At 44.7% G+C, this 20,487-nt stretch overlaps 1 long non-coding RNA gene across 1 annotated transcript; it reads right to left on the bottom strand.

The window, feature by feature from the left end:
• Positions 1–11,504: 11,504 nt before the first annotated feature.
• LOC110552826 (uncharacterized) lies at positions 11,505–20,157 on the bottom strand. The gene is made up of 2 exons (XR_009585606.1): positions 16,892–20,157; positions 11,505–16,637 (listed from the first exon to the last, which is right to left on the bottom strand). It is a non-coding gene; the product is annotated as an uncharacterized LOC110552826 (long non-coding RNA).
• Positions 20,158–20,487: the final 330 nt, after the last annotated feature.

Consider the following 20,487-nt stretch of genomic DNA (forward strand, 5'->3'; position numbering starts at 1 on the left):
CTATCAAACTCTCAGCTCCTTCTCCAGAACCATGTCTGCCTGCATGCCTCCATGCTTCCTTCTGTGATGATAATGGACTAAACCTCAGAAACTGTAATCCGTAATTAAATGTTTTCTTTTATAAGAGTTGCTGTGGTAATGATATTTTTTTCATGGCAATACAAATCCTAACATCTCCGCTTGGCATGATGGGACAATTCACTGTTCAATATGCTTCAGTGATGTCATCATTCTTATCTTGAAAATAGACCTATGGCACTCAGTGAGCTCTTCTTGCTTCTGCTTAATCAATTCCTTTTTCCCTAGACATTAACTGATTGCACTCAAAATGGTGCAGAAACGTAATGAGGGTTACAAGTCTATTTAAAATATTTTGTAGCAAAAGACACAAAAGGAGAAATTATTAACTACAGCTACAAAGCCAAAGGAACAACAATATCATATTTTCCTCTTTATAGTTTTATCTAGTTGCTTTGGCATAGATTCTTCCTCTTCTTGAGTTGGCAAATGCTTTGATTGCGACCAAACACAGCTTAGTAAATTGATATGTTTATTGGGGCTATTTCCAGGAGCCCGCGTGACTTAAAGGCAAAACTCAGAGTGGACAACGCATCCCAGCATGGATGGTGACTCATGAACTCTGTATTTCTGAAGCTTTCTGCAGTTTGCAAACAGCTCTGCCTGGACAAAGAGTCTCAGCTCCCCAGCAATGTGTTACTGCCCGAGGTACCTTAGGCAGGGACCTTGTGAATCTTATAAATTTCAGATGCTCTGAGACTTGTGAGTTTTATTCACCTAATTCTGGTTTTAGAATTGAATATTTTATTCAGACATGGAAGTGAGTTTTATTTATTTTCTGACTCTCAACCAGCCTCCCCTCTCCTGATTCCAGTAGAGGAGGTTTCAATTGGAAGATGTAGTTATGCTGTACCTTTTCTACAATATTAGTTAGATTTTACCATAGCTGTGAATTAGAACTAGAGGAAGTAATTCATTTACATAGTTCAGAAGTTCAGCACTGTTTACCCAGTGTGACTTTGTTAAGGTGACAGATTCACTGGGTCATTGCTTGTTTTTCAAAAGAATGCAGGCATACTGGGAAGAAACTGCAGCTATGTAAAAATTCAATATTAATAGCAATCATGTGTAAATAAGAGCATATTTAAATGTAGGAATGAAAGGCAAGGATGAATTAGGAGAGATGTGAACAGCTCAGGAAAGTGTCACATAATTTATCGTTGATATGTATTATCCAAATCAAGAAAATACATTACACAACTCTGATCTGAAAAGAGACAGGAGTATTATAACCAAGAGGACTCACTTTAGATGAGCACGAAGAGCAATGGCATCAACAAAATCTACACAGAAACAATACTGGCTTTTCAGGTTTGGATATAAAAAGCAATGATCCAGAAGTTTCAAGCACTGAATGGAATCACATTTAAGAATGAGAAATATAGCATGTTTTACGTATGTGAAGACATATGTTCAAAGGAAACAAAATTTATAAAATTTATAAATGTTCTGAGAACTGATTTTTTTAAGTTTAAATTTTATACCTAATGAAACTACTAGTCAATATAAATGCTAAATAAAAGCAATTTTAAATATTCAAACAGTGAAAAAACCTGTCTCCCAGGCACCATTTCTGAAGAATTACTTAAGACTGTATAGTCCAGAAAATGAACACATGCACAAAATCCAAAGAAAAGAAATCCAGGACAATGGTTATACAGCAGACCAAGAAAGAAATTTCATTTTCAGAGCAGAATTGAGTGAGTTCCAGAAAAATGCCTTCTAAAGGGACGCTAAAAGAAGAGTCTTATAAGACATAAATTGCTTGTATAGCAAGCACTTTACTGATGGAATCATCTCCCCAACCCCAAGTTAGAGTTTAAGAAAACAAAACTTAAATTAGATATAGATTCATGGAAAACTGTCCTACCTTTTGCCACACACATTCATGGCCTTCCTCACTGATGGTATTCCATGTTCGAGTGGTCCATTTATTATGAATCGTGACTGATGGACTTGCAAGGAGACCTTGCGACCACCCGGACCCACAGCTGACATTATGCTTTACTCTTCCTGTCATATATCCAGTGGGTTTGGACAAATGTATAGTGGTGAAAGGTATTGGCCATTGTAACACTAAGTGAAATAGCTTCGCTGCTCCCACACACCCCCTTTGCTTTGTCTGTTATCTTACCCCTGCCCCAACCCGGGGGATCTAGAAATCATTTGTCTGCATAGCCTTGACTTTTCTAGAAGGCCATGGGATTGGTGTGATATAATATCTAGTTCTTCCACATAGCCTTGTTTACTTGGTAATATGCATTTAAGTCCCCTCCATGGCTTTTCATGGCTTGGGAGAGTATTTCTGTCTTATCGCTGAATAAATAATCAAGTGTCTGGATAGAACAGTTTCTTAATCCAGTCACCTTCTGAAGGACGTCTCAGCTGCTTCTAAGTTTTAGCAGTTCTGAGTAAATCTGGTACAGATCTCTGCATTCAAGGTTTCTATGTACCTAAGTCTTCCAGTTAGAGGAATTTTAGTTACTTATATTTCTTCTTAATGTTTGAAAAATTTATTTTTATTTATGTATAAGCGTGTCTGTAGATGCCTCTCTCTGTGAGCAGATGTACTTGGGTGCCCATGTAGGCCAGAAGAAGATGTCAGAAACCCTGAAGTTTGAGTTACATGTAGTTTTGTCCTGCCCAGTTTGGAATGAACTGAGGTCCTCTGCAAGACCAATGTGCTGGTTATTGTCAACTTGATACAACTTAGAGTCTCCTGGGAGAGGGATCCTATATTGTGGAACGGCCCAGGTAAGACTGGCATGCAGACATGTCTGTGAGAGACTGTTTTGACTGATGATTCATTTGGGAAGGCTTTGTCCACTGTGGGTGACACCATCCCTAATTCCTACTTAAGTGGGTCTGGGCTACATATGAAGGCTAGTCCAGCAAACCAGCGAGCAAGCGAGCAAGTAGCATTCCTCCACAATTCCTGAGTCCGTTTCTGCTTGAGTTCCTACTCTGACTTGCCCCAATGATGGCCTATGATCTGGAGGTTTAAGCTGAAATAAAGCTCTTCCCCCACCCCCTTAAGTTGCTTTGGGCCATGGCATTTTTCACAGCAACAGAAAGCAACTGGAACAAGCAGCAAGTGCTCTTAATTACTGAGCCATCTCTCCAGCCTCTCACCTACACCTCACTGAGAGCAGGAGGTTGAGAGATGCAAAAGACCTGCCCCCATTTGCACAGCTGAGACTCCCCTCCAAGGAAAGCAATCTTTCTTGTCTGTATGGTTGCCATTCACATTACAGAGCTGTTATTTCTACTGCTTGATAACTAGCCATTAATCAGCAAGAAGCAGAGGGCTGCTGATAGGTTTGAGAAGAGTAGAAGCCATTGATGAGTGGACTCACGGCTGCTCCAGATCTCACTTCACAGTGTTTATTTTCTGTTCATATGCCACTCAGTATGTCTCATGTATTTTGAATGAGAACCTTCTATTAATGCCAATGGGATTGATTTTTAAGGAAGCATTAGAAGCAGCAAAATGTGATACCAGTCTGCAGTATTGACTGAGACCCATTATCCTGCCGCGTTGCTTCTGACCTTCATATTAGCCAACAAAGAATTAGGAGATGAGTGTGCTTGCAAGTCTGCCCCTTAGAAATGAAAGAAAGCCTGTATCCCACTTGAAGACAGGCATGGGGGCTTCCTGAGTGGCCTGGCCTAGAAAGCCAGCTACATAGCCAAACCGTGCATAGAGAGAACACAGACAGAATCTGAGGCACTGTCTGCACCCCCCTCCCGGCTCCCGGCTCCTACCCTTAAGACCCAGCGTTGCACGAGCTCTGGAGTCATCAGTGGCTCCCACAGCACAGTACCAAATCCCGTGACTGAACACAGATCCAGATGCCCTTGTGACTTGATTTCTTCAACTGCAAAGTCGGGCTAATCATCACACCTAACTCAGCAGGTTTTGAGAGGGTTGAATTAGCTCATGTGAGGGAAACATGCAGAGCGGCCCCTGGCAGACAGCAGAAGCTGCTGAAGTGTTAGCGTTTCGTGTTACTGCTGGGACTCCATGTTAACACTGTCAGAACTCTCAGAGGTCTGATATGGATTTGGGCGTTGTGGTTCTTTATCTCTGACAAGGAGTTCTGCTCAGACTCTTTTCAGTCATGGGGACTTTATAATAATGTAGAGGAAATTTGCTTTTCAGCAGAATTCTCTGAACAGCTTCTATCTGGGACATTCTATTGGTGACTTCTGCTTGTGAAAGACCAGTAGTAACAGGCTCATGTCACAAAACAGTATTTCCAGCTGCTTCCTGTTTCTCCTGTGTCTCTTAGGCTTCTGGGCCCTCAGCCTTCATGGGTTTGGTGGACAGATCTTAGTCTGGGCTGAGAGACCTGGATAATAAAAAGTTGAGGAACTTGAGGTTCTGTGGTTCGCAGGAGATACCAGCAAGTTTGTGCCACATGGGAGGCGAGGTCAGAGAGACAAGCAGAACCTCCATAGGGCACAGAGGATGGCTGGCCAGCGAGGTGTTTTCTTACCGAAAACGCTGACTTAGTGTGAGATTCTGAGCAGCTTCTAGGAGGACTTGGTTGTGTGAACCCCTTCCTGTGTCTCTTCCATGAACAGAATGAAATATATTTGTCTTTAATAAGATTAAAAATCTAAAAATGAAACTAATGATTGAGGATATGGTATTTAAAAAGTAAAATAAGCAACATGAAAATAACAAAAGATTATGGCTATATTGTTCATGTTTGGGTCACCTGGGGTAGCCTGTCTATATTAAACTCATAAACCACATATATCTTTGAACTCTAGACCTAATTGTGGAAATTCTTCACAAGGAAATAATTAAGAAGATAGAAATTTGATGTTCTGTAAGACATTGAATGACTTGAAGAATAGACTGTAATTGAGAGGAAAATAAGACCAAATACTATTTTTAAAGTATTTTATTTCATTTTAACTTATACATATATATATGTGAGCCAGTTCTGAGTATGCACACATGCATATCTTTGCCTGTGGATGCCAGGGGAAGGTGTCCGGTTTCCAGTAGCTTCAGTCACAGGCAGTTGTGTGCCACTGGATATGGGGACAGGGACCCAAACTCAGGTTCTCTGTAAGAACAGACTTTTTCCCTAACCACTGATGTATTTCTCTAGCCAGGAAGCTAAATCTTATCAAAAAGATAGTTAAGTAAGATTTTTATAACCACTTTAATAGAAGCATAGGTGGTCATTAAAATGGAACTTTTAAAATGAAATTGAAAGCACTTCGGATGTGATGTTAACTGAAAAAGTGGTGCACACAATTATACTTATATGTTTATAAGTATGAAATCTCCTTTTGCACAGAAATGGAATTAAATGGGACTACGAAAAAATGAAGTTATAAATGTGTTGAAAGAGGGGTTTAGGTACTTTGGTACTAAAAATTCCAGTTATTTTTGTGATGTCTAATGTTAAGACAGGCTGGGTTTAGAGAGAGGTTAGGAAACTATTCCTGTGTCTGGGCAACAGCACTGGATTTGTAGTCTGGGCCAAGGTGAGTGCAGTGTAAATTTAGGAATCTGGACAAGACAGAGCAAAATAGATAATTCACTAGTGCAAAGAGATTGCTGAAGTCCTTTGGGAGAGCCATTTTTAGGGAGAGAACCAAGCAGGACAAAAAGTAGTCAGGAACCCATGGCAGTAAGCCTAAGTCCTTTCAGTTGTCTTAGAGTGTGAATGTCACGTGGGTAGACATGATAGCCCTTTGGCCTGTGGCCCTTCATAGCTGAGCAGGAGTTGTGAATGGCCCTGTCAAGGGCCACAGATCCCTCTACCATGCATTCCCACTTCTAGTTCTAGGTCGTAGAAGGTAATCACCAGAAATTACACTGGACAGGGCCACGGCAGCCAAAGAGCAGAGGGAGCTGAGGCAAACACAACGACCTTCTAGAAGAGGAAACTATCGGAAACGAATGAGTGAAACTATCGGAAATGATTGAGTGGGTGGAGTTCAAGGAGGAAAACAGTGTGTGCATAGTGGAGCAAAAGATACAACAGAAGCAACTCATGCAGGGGACACTTGCATCTTTTTAAATTCTTGGATAACTTCATACACGTATCCATTGTACTTTGGTCATTTTCAATCCTGTCACCTCCTTTCCTCCATTCCCACTCCTACTGAACCTCTGCTTCTCAGCTCCTCCTTCTGCTTTCTCGTCAGTCGTCAGTCATTGTTTGTGACACAGTGGATTTAACTAGATCCACTTGCGTGGCAAGGGCTGGGGGTTATTTGCTGGAGCATGGACAGCTTACATTGGCTACACCACTGAAGAAAATGACTCCCCTTCTCCCACAATCATTCGCTGCCAGCAGCTCCTCAGAGAGGGTGAAGGAATATGAACCTCTCTTAGGAACCACTTGATTTCTGCTCAGATATTCACAGAAAACAATTTCAGTCTGCCAAAGGACATTATTCATTTGTTGTCTCTCTGTGTCTCTCTCTGTGTGCCATGTGCCTGTCTGTCTCCATATTTTTCTTTCTTTCTTTCTTTTTTCTTTCTTTCTTTCTTTCTTTCTTTCTTTCTTTCTTTCTTTCTTTCTTTCTTTCTTTCTTTCTCTCTCTCTCTTTCTTTCCTTTCTTTCTTTCTTTCTTTCTTTCTTTCTTTCTTTCTTTCTTTTTCTAGCTGATACTTGATACTTGGGGCATAAATTGCCTTCTAGGCCAGTGGTGCTAATGATTTTATCTCCAGGACACATCTAACAATGACTAGAGAGACTTTCTATTCTTAACAACCAAGAAGGGATGCAACAGGCATCTGTGGAGAGAGTCAAGGCATACTGAAATGCATCCTGCTATACACAGCCTAGGGCCCTATAACCAGAGAGAGCATAGAAAGTCAAAACCTCCAAAGTTGAGAGATCCTACTTTAGAACCAACCCACTGACTGAGATATACTCAGTGTACTACAGTCAAGAAGAAATGCAGATGATGAGGACGATGGTAAAGATGCTGGAGATAATGATGGTTTCTCAAACTTACTAAGAACTTAGAATTCTTTATGTACTTCTGTGTGCAGTATTCTGAGTTTCTTTTCCTTCTATTGTGATAAAATACCCCCAAAATGTGCTTAAAGGAGAGTTTATTTGGCTTACCATTCTAGGTTACTGTTTGTTCTGTCTCAATTTTTATGTCAATTTGACACGAGCTAAAGTCATTTGGAATAAGAGAACCTCAATCAATAAAATATCCCCACCAGACTGGCCTGTGGTACATTTTCTTAATTAATGATTGATAGAGGGGAGATCAACCCATGAAGGGTGGTGTCACCCCTGGGCTGATGGTCCTAGGTTCCACAATAAGGCAAGCTGAGCAAGTTTTAGAGAGCAAGCCAGTAAGCAGCATTCCTCTATGGCCTCTGCCTTCGTTCCTGCCTTCAGGTTCCTGCCCTGACTTTCCTCAGTGAGGTACTGTGATGTGGTAGGCTTAAATAAACCCTTACCAACCCAAATTGATTTTGGGCATGGGTGCTTTATCGCATCAATAGAAACTTTAACTAACACACAGTCCATCAGAGGAAGAAACTTGAGAGAACTAGTCACATTGCATCTACATTTAAGAGCAGAAGCAATGAAATAATGCATGTAGGCTAGAGCTCAGCTTGTTCTTTCCACGCTCACGTCGTTCAACATTTACTGCCTAAGGAATGGTGCCACACAATGGATGGGCCCCTCCCCCCAAGTAATGATATCGAGATAATGCTTCAGACATTTGCAGCTGTATTTCTCACAACGGATTCTAGATTGTATCAAGTTGACAATTTAAACTAACAATCACACATTAACTTACCAGAGCCTTCCAATTTAAAGAAATGATCAGGGATAATTATTTTTAAGGTTCCTGCTGTTCAGGAAAGAAGGTCTCAGTTAGAGAGAGCAGAATTTGCCCCAAGTCACACACACAGCTAGCACAAGGCTAAGCCGGGTTTAGAAGCATTGATACCTCATGATTCCTAAGCACAGGATTTTTTAACTCTGTGTATAGGGAGACAGTAAATGTTTCCCGGAACTCTGAATTTGTTCAAGGCTTTACATGTTAGCTGTGGGTCCAGGATTTCATATTCCCAGGCTATTAGAAACACACACCAGAAAACCATGTGTGAACAAAAATACCCGTGTTTTTTTTTTAACTCCTAGTTGTAGCTGCTTCACAATGGCTGGTTGCTAAAATGTTTTATGCTTCAAAACTATTTGGTTTTTTAGGTAGAATTTACTCCAAGCACAGACCAAAAATGTCCTTTAAAGTTCTGTGATTCATGCTAAGATTCTGTTACTGGATGAAGACCTATTTGAAATAAATTACAATGTATTCCAAATTTGTCAAATTAAAATGCTGCCAAATAAAAAAATATAATAAAAACATTTATTTCTTTAGGTTCATTTTAATAGAAGGTCAAAACATAAAAAAAAATAAACAAAAATGTCAAGACATAGGATGCCCACAAGAAGAGCATCAAAATACAAAAATTAGAGGAAAGGAATGTTTTGAAGTGGATGGAAATAGAGTGTGTCCCATTGTTTGGAGGGCAGCAGTGTACTGTCCAGAAGCCCTGCAAGGATGGCTGGTACTCTCCCTTGTGTCTCCTGTAAAAGCCGCCATCTGCTCCTGCCAGCTAATCACACAAGCACTTCCATAGAAGAGGCTCCAATGTATGTTTGAAGATTTAGTCTCAATTTTAAGGATGGAAGCAGCTAAGAAGAGGCTGGAGAGATGATTCAGCATTTGAGAGTATTTGTTGCTCTCACAGGGGACCCAGGATTTGTTCCCAGCACAAACATCTGGGGCTCCAGTTTCAGGGATTCCAATGTTCACTTCTGGCCTCCTCAGGCCCTCTAAGTAAACATCACACATAGACACAGCAGGCAACATCCTCAGATACATAACAGTAAATGAATACGTATTAAGAAAACCCCACCAAGCATAATGCCACCAGTCCCCTCATCAGGAGAGAGGCCCTCTCTTTTTTTCAGGGTGTGATAAACAAAGGTTGGCAACACAGTTGTTTGTTAGTAGGTTATAATATAAATTGAAAAACTGGCAGTGATGAACTAAGAATGGCTCCAAACAGCTGATCCAATGACCATGGCCATGTTAACCCAGCTTTGTCACACTATGTGTGTGTGTGTGTGTGAGAGAGAGAGAGAGAGAGACAGAGACAGAGACAAATAGACAGAGAGATAGAGACAGGCAGAGAGAAAGAGAGATACAGAGACAGAGAGAGGAAAGTGAAGAAGGAAGAGAAGGAAAAGGAAGAAGAGAGGAGAAGAGGAGAGAATGGAAGAGAAGAGAAGAGAAAAGAAGAGAAGAAAAGGGATGGGAAGGGAAAAGACAAGATGAGACAGTAATAACTGGGAGGTAGGACGGGCGGAGGGAGCATGGCTCCATGCGCATCATAAGCTCATGGAACTCTGGGTGGTTGAGGTCGGTATGTCGTGAGGAGCTGAGGAGTTAGTAAAATCTCTTTCATCCTAGAGACTTGGAATGCCCTTTTCTTAGCACTGTGGTTCTGTGCTTCCACAGGGATGGACACTCCTGGCTGTGGTGGAGCTCTCAGTATGTCTTTGTATGGCTCCACTCTGTCAGAGCCACATGGCAGAAGCTCCTGCAGGTCCCTGCTTAGAACTCTGAGACCAGCAAATGCCCTACTTTTCTATCCAGGGCTACTGAGAGAAATAGAAGGGGGTGATGGCAACACCATGCAGAATATTGCAGGGTAGGTGAAAGGAGGGGTCGTATAGGAGCTGGGTATCTAGGTACTGCAAGCCAGTCAGACCAAGCTTCTTCATTGTATTCTCAAAGTACTTGAGAAGATACTCAGTAGCTGGTCTGGAGGAAAACAAGAGAGAGGGCTGATTTTGGGTCCAGTATGGGAAGCTGCATGTTCCTGAGACTTTCTGCAGGTGTCAAGGGCTTTGTATCCCGGCAGTTTAACGATGGCTGAGTGCACACCAGTACCAATAGATCTAAATAGATGAGTAGAAATAAACTTTTATGAAAGGAAATACTGGATGCCTGGGCCTCAGACACATCAGCTTCAAGAGGGAAGAGAACTCCAAACAATTTGGAGCCAACATGGCTGTCGCCTTGAAGGCACTTCCTGTATCTTTCCTAAGAACTGACATGGTGGATTTCTGCTTTCCTAGGCCCAGAGGTGTTTGAAGTGAACCAGGACAAGCCTTCGGTTTGCTCTTTGGGGGAGGGCATGGGTTGGAGGTGGACATGCAGAATGGGGGCACTGAGTCTTTGTTTTCTACTTCTGGGTTGGTCTCTTTCTGACCTGTGTGCTGGCTCTGACTGTGTGGTCTCTGAGCCTTTCGTCATCTGCACACCTGTACTGAGAAAAAGAACATCTTTAACTAATGAGGCCCAGCTCTGACTAACTCCAGGGAAGACTGCATGATGGACCGACAGCTTGCTGGAACCAGCAGCCTCATCCTTGTCCCAGCATGCTCCTTGTTCCTGTGTAGCCTCTGTCCCACTGAGCGGCTGTGGACAGTATACCAGGCAATGCTTCTGCATGTGGAAAAGAAGAGGATGGAGAGTTGAGGGTTCTTGATGCGTAATTTTCTGTAAGATTAAATTTCTGCTATTTTTTTATAAACAGAAAGTTGGATCTGCTCCACCTGAACAATAAATCATGAAATAGGCGTGATAATTGCTATTGTAAAAGGGGAACCCAGATTCACTTTGATGTGAAGTTAACAGAGTTTCTCTCTGTTTATATTTCCTTTCCATAGATCAAACAGCTCCACCGATTTTTCCTTCTGATGACATTCGCATGTTTTGGATACACACACACACACACACACACACACACACACACACACGAGTATGTAAAGACTTGGCTCCTGAAATTCATTTCATTAGGCTTCTTTTGGTAGGAATTAAAGAAATATTAGAGAAACTGGCACTTTGAAACTTTGGTTTGTCATGCATGAGGGGTGAAGAATGGTGCTCCCCTCATTTACACATGCCAAGAAGGCAGTGGTTGGCTCTGGGTCACTGTGCAGGCACTTGGGAAGAAGGAAGATCGTCTAATCCTTTCTCACCTTCAGAGAGGCCACCCACCTTTCCTTAGCTTAAGCTTCCAGCTCCAGGCTCAGGTAAGTAATAGCCCTCTTCCCACTGGAAGAAGTCTTTGATTCAATACAAGCTTTTATCTATTTAATCCTGCCTGCTGTAAACATTGATTAAGCAGCTTCCGTGTGCCAGGAGCTGTGGGAGGTACAGGAAAGGAGAGATGAGTTAGATTCAGCCCTGGTCTTCTAGGAATTCACAGTCCAAAATTCCAGCCAAGCAATCATAAAGCAATATTACAGGTCCTTGATCACTTGGGTAGGAAGTTACGGTGAAGTGTGAATTCTATCTTAAGGTCAGAGAAGCTTAAGTTCTGAAGGGTGATAGAAGTTCTAAGGTTTTTGCTTTCTTTTTTTTTTTTTTTTTTTTTTTTTTTGGAGGGCATTCAGGTGATGCAGAAAGCATAAGATAAACAGAAAATGAGGGACAGGGAGGGCCTTATGTGGCTGAGAGTAAAGATGTGTGCTGGTGAGTTTGGGTTATAGAAACAGGAGAAAGAGATGGATTCTGCCAAGTCAAATTGGAGATTAAATGTTACTTCAAAAGAGTAGAGGGAGACCTGTGAAAGAATTTTTTTTGCTTGTTTGTTTTCAGAGAAATGCTTAAATCACATGATCAGGTGTGAGCTTAAAAAAAAATAATTAGTCCTGCTATTAGTATAAAGATTAGCCCAGAGCAATGAGGCAGGAAACAAGATTACCAGAGACAGTCTGGATGCCTAGTTAAGAGGGCTTCAACATGTTCCTAGTTCTGAACAGGACAACGGAAGACCAGACTCCAGGAACACTGACTGTGTGAGATAACGCACAGGGAGTGTTAAAAAAAGCTTACTTTAACAACTAGGTAGGTACTCTGGAGGGCACCTTGCCTAGAGCTTCACAACTGGCCAACGTGCAGAGGATAAATGTCAGTGGAGTGCTCAGACACAACCCCCTCCCCCACGTCCCCTTCCAGGCTCAGGGACCATCAAGGAAGAGGAGCAGAAAGATTGCAAGGGCAGAGGTCTGGGAGAACTGATGCTAACTGCATCTTCTGGATGTGACAAGAACACTCATGAACTCACAGCAGCTACAGCTGGCTGCACGGGCTCAGCATGGGCTCAAGACAATCCACATTCTAGCATGGCTGGGAAAGGGGTTCACGGAGACCCGTCCTTACTGGGGGAGCAGTGCACAGGAGATGGCTTCTGGAGGAAGGGAAGATGTTTTCTTTAAGGTTGTGGCACCTGGTAGGATGGCCCCACTCCCAGGAGTGTGAGCAAGAAAAGGAGTCAGTGGGTTATTTAAAAGTAATAAAAAGAGGGTACAAAATTGGGAGGGAGGGTGGGGAGGTAGAGGTGGATCTGAGTTAGGAGGAGGAGTGAATATGACCAAAACACATTGTATCAAATTCTCTTGTTTTTCAGTTTCTCTTTCCTTGAATTTTTAAAAATTTTTTTTATTAATTACAGTCTATTCACTTTGTATCCCAGCTGTAGCCTCCTCCCCATCCCCTCTTAATCTCACCTTTCCTCCCTTTTCTTCTCCTATGCCCCTCCCCCAGTCCAATGATAAGGGAGGTCCTCCTCCCCTTCCATCTGACCCTAGTCTATCAGGTCTCATCAGGACTAGCTGCATTGTCTTCCTCTGTGGACTGGTAAGGCTGCTCCCCCCTCAGATGGAGGTGATCAAAGAGCCAGCTCATGAGTTCATGTCAGAGACGATCCCTCATATGCTGAGATTCATAGCCAAACTTTTTGCAGAGGGCAGGGAATCTTATGAAAGAAGGGGGGAGATAGAAAGACCTGGAGGGAACAGGAGCTCCACATGGAGAGCAACAGAACCAAAATATCTGGGTCCAGGGGGTCTGTTCTGAGACTGATACTCCAAACAAGGACCATGCATGGAGATAACTTAGAACCCCTGCACGGATGTAGCCCATGGCAGCTCAGTGTCCACGAGGGTATGAAATTCTCTTAGACTTAATTAAAACTGTGGGGTATTTTTTTTTGGGGGGGGTGAAGCATTTATTTTGGTTTATACTTCCTGATTACAACCCACCACATAGGGAAGTCAGGGAAGGAATTCAAGCAGAAGAAGAGGCTCGGTGGGATAGAGGCTGCACAGACACAAGGAGCATGCTGGGACAGGGATGAGGCTGTTGGTTTCAGACTGCATTGTTGGTTCATAATGCAGTGTTTCTTGGAGTTAGTCAGAGCTGTGCCGCATTATGTTCCTTTTCTCAGTACAGGTGTGCAGATGATGAAAAGCTCAGAGACCACACAGTCAGAGCCAACATACAGGTCACATACAGGTTACTTCCTCTGGAAGGCTCAGCTGCCTTTCTTATACAAGGAAGGGCCACGTACTCACGGACCTGCATCCACAGTGGGCTGAGCACTCCTACATCAATTAGCAATTAAGAAAATGCCCTACAGACATGCTCAGGGGCCATGCTCAGGGGGCAACACTTCAACTGAGGGTCCCCCTTACCAGGTGTGTCAAGTCGACAAGAGATATTATAATGTTTTTCCCCTCCGATAATGTGTAAACAAAAATGAAATACTAGGGCCTGCATGCTGGCTCATGCTTGTAATCCTTGCACTAGGAAGGCTGACACAGAAGCACTGTTTATACATTCAAAGGTATACTGGGCCACGTAAGGAGTTCCAGGCCATCCTGGGCCACAGAGGGATACTCTCTCAAAACAACCACAGGAAGTGCCAGGGATGATAAGATGGAGGCCACAAACATCCCAAGTCTCAGTAATAAGGCTCAGCACCTAGCCAGAGGGCCAAGACTGGGCTCCAGGATCACTTATCAGTAGCTTTGTCCTAGATAACCTGATGGCTGGAGATGAGATGTCAGACAGCTTTTAGGGTATTAACCTTCCATCTTCCCAGATTTGGGGCTCATTGAATAAAACAGCTTAAAGGTTTCAAACAGAACAAAATAGCAACAAAAAAAATAATAGGAAAATAATTAAAACAAACAAACAGAAAGAAAAACAAAACAAAACAAAACAAACAAAAAAAAAACGAAGGCCCCAAACCAGCCACCAACTTCTCACCCAAGTCAGGAGGAAATCTACAATGCTGTGCATTTTAACTGAGCATCTTGTCTAACTTTCACCAGGGAATTTTAAACAATTTCACAATGAACTCATTTTTTTTTTTTAATAGCATAGTAGGTGTTGTGGTTTGAGAGTGAAATGTCCCCCACAGGCACACGTGTTGGAATACTTGGTCCCTAGTTGGTGACACCGTTTTGGAAAGCTATGGATAGTTTAGTAGATGCAATCTTGCTAGAAGGCCCATGTCACTGTCAGGGTGAGCCCTTTGGTTTTACAGTTCTGTTGTACATTCTATCCATTCTGGGCTTCCTGGTTGCAGAAAAAATGCTACCGGTCAGCTGGTGTTCCTGTTGCCACCCCTTCCTGTGTGGACTCTACTCACAAGCTAGAAGACAAAAGAATCCCTTTCTCCCTTAAGATGCTTCTTGTTGGATCTTTAGTCACAGCAAAAAGAAAAGCAATCTACCACTTCTTGGCTGACTCCTAACATCTGTTATATCTAATGTAAGTTTAATTTTTTTCTTGAGTTGTAAAACCTGAATTACAGTAATAAAATGCATTGCTTAGGGGTAGAGGATTATATGTGGATGTAACTGTCTGCAGTGGACATCTCACTACCTAAATTTATAAGTCTACAGAGCATAACTGTGGTGTCTCCCAGGGGTCCTAAAACTTGGTCTCCAGTCTCAGCAGCTCTCCCTCCCGGCTCTGGGTCCTTCCTCCTGTATGTGTCTCAGCCATAGACCCCCTCCTAGATTATGTCCTGGACTGGACCCCTATACATTATTTAGTTGATTTGTTTCAGAGGTCCAAGATACTGCTGGCATGCATACAGGTGTGACCATCCCTGTCGATCCTAACATGCTTGTAAGGGCCTTGGAAATGCCATGTTCCCAAAATAGTAAAAGGGATCAAAGTAAGTATGACCCTCACTTCCCACCTCTCACACCGGTTTGGAAAGGAGAGTGTTCCCCAGTGTGTAGCAGGCCTTCCCGAAAGGCTTGCTCCATCAGCATAATGACGTGAGGGCTCTTGAGGTACTGCCTAACTCTCTTCTGCTTCCTGTTAGATGGAGGTGATGCTGCCTCTGTGCCCCGGGTTGGTGGTGTGAGAGCCGTTTGCAGGCAGCCATTGGATAACTCTAGTGAGGATATTCTGCCTGATCTTGCCTTGCGTTAGTGTTCACCTCGTCTCTGCTGGTTAGCTAGAGCTCCTGTCACCACAGCCCAAACCTAGTCCTGGTGGCTTCCGCAGCAGAGTTGAGGCTCTCAGTTCTGGTTCTGGAGGTGGGTGCTTTCAGAGGGCTACAAGAGATAATCTGTGCTGTGCTCGTCTCCTGGCTTCAGGGACCTTGTTGGCAACACCCTGACCTTTTGTTTTCATGTCTGGCCAGTGTTCTGTCTGTGTGGAAAACTGGGTTTAAGTTTTTCCTCTTGAAAAGGACAGTAGCCTCATGGGTTTGGAGGCTCAATCCACCCAGAATGATGGTGTATAAATTAGGATAGCTCAGTGACCCTAATGGCAGGACTAAGCCTTATACCTCAACAGCTGGTTTATTTTTTAGGGGAAGAGAGGAAGCACAGATTCTTAAAAATCTAACAAGAAATAGGCCAGGGCTTAGCCTGACTGCTACCTCTAAAAGGGTGCTATTCCTTAAAATTAGCCTGGCCACAGCTACTCCAACCACAGAAGGCAAATGAAAATGTGGTCTGCTAAATCCTAAGTACACAAAGTTTGTACTCATCTTCAATCCTTTTTTCACCTCCCCAGTCTGACTTATGTCTCAGCCTTTAATTGCTAGGCTTATTGATTTAATTAATTATGTATTTATTTATTTCACTCCTGTGTGATCATGCATAAGTGTGCATGTGTGAGCACATGTGTTTGCATATGTGCACATGTGTGTGTTTCTTGTGAGACAGAGTATCATTCTTTACTCCAGGCTGGCTTGGAACTCATGGCAATTCTCTTGCCTCAGCCTCTTGAGTGCTGGGATTCCAGGCGTGAACTACAATGTTCAGCTCCTGGTTTTTAAACATACTTCCATTCCAGCCTCTGCCGTCCCAGTTTGGCAGCAGGTAGACAGCTTCCTTTGATAAACGTGCATTAGACTGAGACGGCTTTCGTGGATCTGATGTTTCACTGTTCAGATCGGATGGCAAGGACATCTGTAAGAACTTGGGGGAACGTTTGGTGAGTCGTGAATAGCATTCAGAATAGTGACACTGTGGTGAGTCTACCTGAGACACTGAGAGCAAATCCCCGGCTTCTGCTTTGTATGCCCACCAGCTGCTCTTCCTTTGATCTCCTTTTCAAGGGATGCGAGAAACGTCCATTCATTTCCTTTGTCCTGATGCAGGATTCTCAACCCTGGCACAGCTGACACTCTGGTCTGAAGAGTCCTTTGTTGTGGGTGAATCCTGTGCAGTGGAGACACTCACAGCGTCACTGCCCCGTGCCACAGAGACACTGGTATGTTTCCAGGCATTGTCCCCCACCCCCGCCCGGGGTGGGGGTGGGGGTGGGGGTGGGGGACAAAGTCGCTCCCAATTGAAAACCGCTCTGTTGAAGTATGCAAAGTCACTATGTGCATCCGTCCATGTATTACTCTCAACATAGTAAGACGCGATTCCTGCATAGATGGTAAAAAGCGCCAATTGCTTGACTAACTCACCTCAGGTCACGCATGGTGTGCTCCTCTGCTATCGTCTGATGAGTCTGATATTGAGGCGGTCACTGCAGGCTTGACCCTCCTCAGATGGCAGAGGGTGTTTTCCCCAAGTCTCCACCAGAGGACGTCTCTGTGAGTTAGCGGAGCTGTTGCTGGGTAGAGAACACTGGCGGCAGCATGTTTTGCGTGCAGCTCCTGCAAGACAACTCAAGAGCCTTTGTGCTTGTAAAGGAGGCACGGAGATCCATTCTAGTGAGCATTTATTCTAGCGAGGGGAGATACAAAGCTCCTGAGGATCGGATGCTCAGGTCGAAACAGCACTGTGGCTGCTCCCCCCTCCCCCTTCCCACGTCTGTGGTCACAGGGGCTAATCTCACCCTGCCTGCCAACTGCAGGAGGGGCTCAGTTAATGTAATTAAAGGAATCGAGCGTCTGCCTCCCCCTTCCCAGTACTTCGTCTTGCCCTCTCTGCTCCATCGAGAACAGCTTTCATGGTCCAGTGAAGGGCTCAGCCCAGTGCACCATGAACTGGAGGTAACGTCTGGAGCCGGGTTAACTGAACTCTCCTGCCAGCAAAGCCCATGCCATCTGCCCATTTATTGACAGCCTTGTCAGCAAAAATCTGGAGTCTGAAGGTGGGCAGGCGGCCAGCATGCTTCCACTGTCTCTCCAGCTTCTCGCTAACAGATGTTGTGCCTCATGCCTGGAGCTGCTGTTGGCAAATCGCTGCATGCTCATGTTATTTATCAGAGGGTGCAGGGAGGGCAGGAAGGGAGATGTGTTTTCCAGGAAGGAATTTGTATTCCCTTCCAGGTTCTTTGTAGATGTTAAAAAAAGAAAAAAAAAATTAGTGCTTGAAACTGACTTTGAAAGAAAAAAAAAGTGAATTAATCAGCTTATTGTTCAACACTGGAAAAACAAAGTCGCTCCAAACCACACAGTTATTTGAGGAGTCTGTTCCCAAGTTCTGTAGGTTATGTGGATTTGAACACTTGCATCTTCTCCGTGGGATCTGACTGGCGTTGGAAGGTGCCTTTTAATTGACTCTCACACAAACATAAATGAGTGGGGAGTGTTTCTTTTTCTTTCTCCCCACCCCCATGGATAATAGAACACACCCATCCTGAGCCCTTCTCTCAAATCAATGGGAGTCAGTCAGACTGCTGAGTAAATAAAGATCAAGGTGTGATTCGGTGACTAGACAATGAGCGCTCACCTTTTACAAAGGCAATCGGTCTGGCTAGCTTTTTGCTTTTTAAGAAGGAAACGGGAAAAGAGGGACAACCTTTTAGCAGCGAATTGCAGCCTCTCTCCTGGTTTTGCATGTATGCCCCACAAGCCATTTGAAGTTGGTCCCTCTTGGAGAGCCTTGCGAAAGCTGGTTCATTCAAGGATGCTCTCATTTGTAAGGCCCTCGGCCATTTGTTCTCCTGAGCTCTCTGTTTGCTAGTGACCCATAACAAAGAGTGCATTCAATCAGCAGAGAAAAATAAGGTGGAAAAGAAATCATTAAGGTCAAAAGACACAGGGAGGACCAGAGATCCCTAGTGTGGGCATCCATGTTCCCTCAGGTGGGGCCAAGATGCTCCTTGTCTCTCGGCAGATTATTTCTTGCCATGGCCACGATGAAAGGAAAAGTCTCTACCCAGACAGCAGAAAATTCACTAAGGTGAGGACTGGGGTTGTCCAGGGAGATTCAGGAAATGGCTTGGTTACTACCTCTAAGGCATCAGAACCCCACTGTTAGGGACCCCAACTCGCTCGTGGTGGTGGTGGTGGTAGGGAGTGGAAATCCTAGCAAGCTGCTCTACAGCTTGCCAAGTGTGGTGACTCTGCACCCTGCTGAGACATGTCTCACGGCTCCTCATGAAATGGTTCCAAGCCGAAAGGAAACAAACAAACAAACAAACAAAGCCTGGTGCAGGTGAACGCAAAGTGCACCTGGTTGTAAGCTCCAGAACTGAGGTGCAATTGCCTTCTTCCTCGCAGCTGTACTAAAGCCATAACCGTTTCTAGCACATGCACTGTGCCTTAGGATGGAGCCATTTTAACACTTCTGCCAGCTTCATTTTCTTACCCAACGGACGTCTTTCCACCTGGATGGTGTCTAGGCTGGGCCAGTCATTCTGGCACTTTATATGAGGCTGGGGGCTTGGTTCTTTGCTCACTCAGGCTAATAACATCTCAGGGAAGGCTGGAAATTCCATGCAAATGAAGCCGCGACAGAGGACTGAAAAGTGTGAGCAGTGCTGCTGATCTAGGGTGTTAATGAGAAGTACCGGGGTACAAGCTGACTTCCTGTGGCAGGTGGTTTGCTCCTTCACATGATAAATGAGCTTCTCCAGGGCAAAAGGGCACAAGAGGAGGGTGCCCTGTGTATAAACCCAAACGGAAGCCCATGGGATGCCTGAGAGTGAGACCACGGGAAATGAACAGAAATTCACGATTAATGAATGCACCGTCCCCCGCCCCCCCCAGGGCTGTTTCCAAAGAGCATGCCTGGGCTTCTCTGTCAGGGCGAGGCAGCAACCTCCTCCAGTCACATCTATTCATCAGTCGGCCTTCATGTAGCTCCGGCACCTGAGTAAGAGCGGAGCTCCATGCTTGCTGCTGGCCTAGGAGCTGGTTAGCTTTGTCTTCTCTAGCCAGCGTGAGAGCTGGGCAAGGGCTTCAGGGAGCGAGGCAAATGAAGCATCTAGACCTGGCTCCTCCTTACCTTTCCCTCCGGGGAAGCTGAATATTGTGGTTTCTGCCGCCCCTAGCAGCCGGAGGCTTCTGCTTGTGCGTGTACAGGCTATCCCTGGCAGCCGGTGGGATGCCCACCTCTGTCTGACGGCTGCGGTGCTGGAGACAAAGGCCGTTTGGAGTCTGTCTGCATCAGGGAGCTCAGAGCAAGGCTTGCTGCTTTATCGGTACAGCCTGGATGCCAAGGAGACTTCCTTGTCCCAGCAAAGACGCCAAGAGGCAAGCATAGCCGCTGGGGCATCGCTACTGGGCATCGCTGCTGGCCCTGCCTGCTGGCCCTGCCTGCTGGGATGCTCGCTCCTGCAGGATCCCCTCCGCTCTGCCTCTGTTTTCTGCCTGTCTCCAAGGTTCCTTTGTACCTCTGCAGCTTTTAGCAAATGTGGGGAGCCAGGGCCGTTGCTAAGAGGCCGGCTTGGAAAGAAGAGACCAGCAGGTGTGGGGGTCGCAGCCTGCTCTTGGACAGACGCTGGCAAGCTGAGAACCACAGGCAGGACTCAGTTACCAGGCAGCTCTTTTGTTCAGCGACCCAGCTTGTCTGCAGCGGTCCGCCTTTCTGTGGCTCCTTACTTGCCTTGAGAAGCTGTCTGGCAAATAGCCAGGGGTCCCTCTCTTCCTCTAGTAGGAAGAGGCTGGGGTCTCGCTGCAAGCAAGGTTGGCAACCCACTCTTGTGCTCTGAACTTTCTGCTTCATTCTGGCTGTTGAGTAGCCAGCTGGTTCCCTGCAGGGGACACGGAAGCCACCTGCATGCCAAGCAGAACAATCTCCCCATAGCGCCTGCAATTTAAAAATAATGAGTGAATCAGTCCAGGTGCAAAGCAGGCATCACGGGACTGTGGTGGCTACCCTGTTTTGA

Source organism: Meriones unguiculatus, chromosome 14 (genome assembly GCF_030254825.1).
Source record: "Meriones unguiculatus strain TT.TT164.6M chromosome 14, Bangor_MerUng_6.1, whole genome shotgun sequence".
NCBI classification, from domain to species: Eukaryota; Metazoa; Chordata; class Mammalia; order Rodentia; family Muridae; genus Meriones; species Meriones unguiculatus.